General features: G+C 51.2%; 1 protein-coding gene across 7 annotated transcripts in view; it reads right to left on the reverse strand.

Annotated features, from left to right (window-relative positions):
• The window catches only part of Mical3 (microtubule associated monooxygenase, calponin and LIM domain containing 3), a 201,824-nt gene extending 198,801 nt beyond the window's left edge, over positions 1–3,023 (reverse strand). For 2 of the 7 annotated variants that reach the window (XM_031383251.1, XM_031383249.1), the window contains exons 1-2: positions 1,412–1,534; positions 1,173–1,324 (exon numbers count right to left, since the gene is read on the reverse strand). The gene's annotated coding sequence lies outside the window, so the exon portion shown is untranslated. Of the gene's footprint in view, positions 1–1,172; positions 1,325–1,411; positions 1,535–1,571; positions 1,763–2,616 lie in introns of those variants that run through there. The other 5 variants (XM_031383248.1, XM_031383250.1, XM_031383246.1 and 2 more) reach the window with 4 other exon arrangements.
• Between the last annotated feature and the right edge of the window lie 466 nt (positions 3,024–3,489).

Consider the following 3,489-nt stretch of genomic DNA (forward strand, 5'->3'; position numbering starts at 1 on the left):
GGGGGGGGGTGTCCCCGTATGTCTCCAAGAGAGTGTGATGTGACTTAAGGAGACTAGAAGAACAATAAATAACAGAATGATGGAGGTGGTTTTAAGTTTGGGGTTGCTTGGTAAGCAAGCACAAGGAGAGGCTTGTCCAAGTCACTAGCTGGGAATGTGAAGACAGAGTGATCTGTTACAGTACGTGGGAGAGCTGTGGCCATTCTGTGTGGGTATCCTCCTGCCCCGCCCCCCTCAGCCTGGCACAGGAGACCTTGTGATCCCAGCAGGGTGGGTGGGTGCACTTTATTTGGCTACTTAACTCTCTTTCCAATCTATGAAGCGAACGACAGAGGCCAGGCTTTCGGGACAGGCAGCACTGTCTATCATTTGCTCCCCATTCCCTCATGGAGACTTTAACCCTTTCTCAGTCTAATAGAAATTAACGAGAGAGCCCTAGAAAGCTGTGATGGGAAAAGTCCTAGCACCAGGTCCCACTTCGTAGTTTTAGTTTTTGGTTTATGAGAGTCTCAGGTAGCCCTAGGCTGACTCAGAACCCAACGTGTCATGGTGAATGGCTCCTGATCTTCCTGCCACTACCTCTCAGGTGCTGGGCTTATGGGCATGCCCCACCAGCTGACCTTGTAGGCTATTTCCGGTCCTGACTTCTCAGGCCTGGGGTTTGAGGCCTTCCCTAATTTCTGTGAGCACAGCAGCCTTTGGGGAACTTGCTGTGTAGTTTCTGCCTCCCACCTGCTTCCCAGCAGCTATGGCTTATGAATATTTATGACATGGCTTTAGAATGCAAAGTTTAGAAGAAGCCTTTTGCTTCCTGGTCTGTGAGTGTGTTTGTGAAGAGAATGTCACCCTAGTTATCCAGTTCTCTCCAGTTCTCGGCAAAAGGGAATTTTTACTATTTCCCTTTCAGTGTAGGAGGGGTTTAAAGCCATAATGAATTCAGACTGGGAAAGGACTATAATTTCTAGGTCATTTTGTTTGCTTTTTCCTTTGTTCAAATGCCTAGCATTTTCTTGCCTTCTCTTTCTTTCACTCTCTTCTTTCCTCAAGATCTAATAGAGCCCAGGCTGGCCTCTAACTTGCTATCTAGCTGAGAATGGCCTTCAACCCATGATCCTTGGCCTCCACCTCCCAAATGCTGGGGTTACAAGCGTGAGTCATTGTACCCCATCCACCTCTTTCCAGCAGCCATGCTTCTTGCGGTTGAAGAGTGGGACAGTTATGTGTGACTCTGCTAAGCACACAGACACGGACTCCATTTCTACAGGAACCCGCAGTTTCCCCTCTTGCAGTCCCGCAGAGACACGCATCTCTTTTTCTCCTTGGTCTGGAATATAGGTCAGAACATTTTCTTCAGAGAAGGAGCCCATTCTGAGAGAGGCGCGCCCTCCCTCCTTCGAAACATCTCTCTCACCCTCAGCCGCTGCAGGTAGTCAGAGGTCCTGCCTGCCGAGGTCCAGCCTGGGCACCTGCCAGCTTTCTTCCACACAGCGGCTAGTCACGCACCACAAAAACAATATACCCCGCCCTCCAGCAGCAGCGCAGTTGAGAAGCTAAACCAGTACCCTGTTCACCTGTATACGTCATCCTTATTAGAATGGTGGCGGGCAACCTCGGTGCTTTACAATCACTTGGGAGGACCCCAGGTCTTCCAACTTGCAGCTAGGGTGGATAACTGCAGGGGCCAGTATCTTTTTTTATCTTTTTATCGCTCATTGCATCTAGGTCTTCCCTTTTTCGCCTATCTTTCCAACGAGATAAATTCTAAACACTTCGTCACAGTGCCAAGGCCGTAAGAATAGATTGGGGGATGGGAGAGGAGGGGTTGTCGGGGGTGGGGGTGGGGATGGGGGGAAAGGATTTGATAGATACACAGAGAGTACTTTGCCCTGGAAACACGCTCCCTCGGTTCTGAAACAAACGCAGTGCTCCGGAAGTTTTCGCCCTTCCATTGCCTTCCAGAGGGGACCCAACATAAGCATCCCTTTGTTAACGCTCGACGGAGGCTGACTCGCTTTGAGTCCTCCGCAGCCAGGGGCACGTGCATGCCTGTGCTTGTGGGGATGCCATCCCTGCCTGTTTACCGGGTTTGGGAGGCGAGCGCCGGCGCCCTCTACTGGACTGAAATGGATGTCCCTCCGAGTGTAACAATTGTCGCCTGTGGATGAGCTAATGGATTCACTCACATTGAGCTCGCAGAAAGGACACGGAGTCCTGAGGATCCCCGGGCAGTCCTGTGACTGGCATACCACGGGCTTGCCTAGGGATGTTATATCTTTGATGGGAGGGGGGGAACTGGGGGAAGAATAAAGAATAAAGAAAATTGGACAGTATTGGCTAAGAAACCGAGCGCTGTGTTTCTCAGCCTTTGGGGCGTGTGCTTACGGTGCACGGTATCCGCTGGTGGGGCGTTGTGCCGTAAAAGGAGACACGGATACCGGGGTGTAGCTCCCACTGGTTAAGAGAGCCACGCGTTTAAAGGCAGACAGATTGTTGTTCCAAGAATCCCGCATATGTCAGAAAGGCAAAGAAGCATAAACAATTGAAAGATGTGATAAATATTATTTTTAAAGGCGTCAATCAAGACACAAAACCTTTTTCTTTTAGGGGTTTGCTCACCCAGGGGAAGATTTGATGGTACTCACGGACTGGGGCTTCACACCGCATCTTCCTCGACGACCGGCGAGAGCTTGCCTCCCCCAGGTTGGCTGGTCCTCAGGACACAGGTGCTGCTTCTGTGGCTGCACGCATCCTAAGTGCAGTGACTCCACCTTCCAGCTAGAATCCCATCAAAGGTTCTCACTGGGAGGCCCCAAGACACGCTTCTTTCATCCTTGTGCCTTCTTCCCTTGCTCTCTCGGAATCCGGAGCAGCGAAGAAGGAATGAAGAACTCGGGGTCTGCCTCGGTCTGTCCTTTCTCACCGCTGCATCCCGGCTAGGACTGCAGTAGCAGAGCTGGCTAGGGCTCCTCGCGGTTGCCACGGTAACCAGGAACGGGCGCCTACCCTGGTGGCTGGGGAAGGCTGTGGAGGAAAGGTAACGGATAAGCGATGACGCGTTAGCCTCTCTCCTGGGCATCGGTTGAGCCTCAAGTGACCCAAATGAAGTTCCAACACAGTACCACCCGGATAACTCGTTCTTTAGATTCAAACTTAAACCCAAACCCAAACCACCCCTGCTATCTTTTTTCTCCTTTCCCTCCCCAGTCAACACACATAGGAATATCATAAGGATTCGAAATTCCAGCACTATCCCAGGCTCCCTGCCCCAGAGGATCCCGCTGTACACAGAACAGAATGTTTGCTAGGCTCGCTCTTGAAAACAGAACTCCCAGCGGGTGCCTGTTGCGGGGGGAGCTCGGGGGAGCTAGAGAAGGGACCAAGCAAGGGATGGTGATGAGAGGGTCAATTAACCTCTTTGAGCGGTAGGATGAAAGATGCAAAGTTGTCTTAGAAAATGCTGGTCAAATTAAGTTGTTCTTGTTACAATGT

This window comes from Mastomys coucha, unplaced genomic scaffold (assembly GCF_008632895.1).
Source record: "Mastomys coucha isolate ucsf_1 unplaced genomic scaffold, UCSF_Mcou_1 pScaffold20, whole genome shotgun sequence".
Taxonomy (NCBI): Eukaryota; Metazoa; Chordata; class Mammalia; order Rodentia; family Muridae; genus Mastomys; species Mastomys coucha.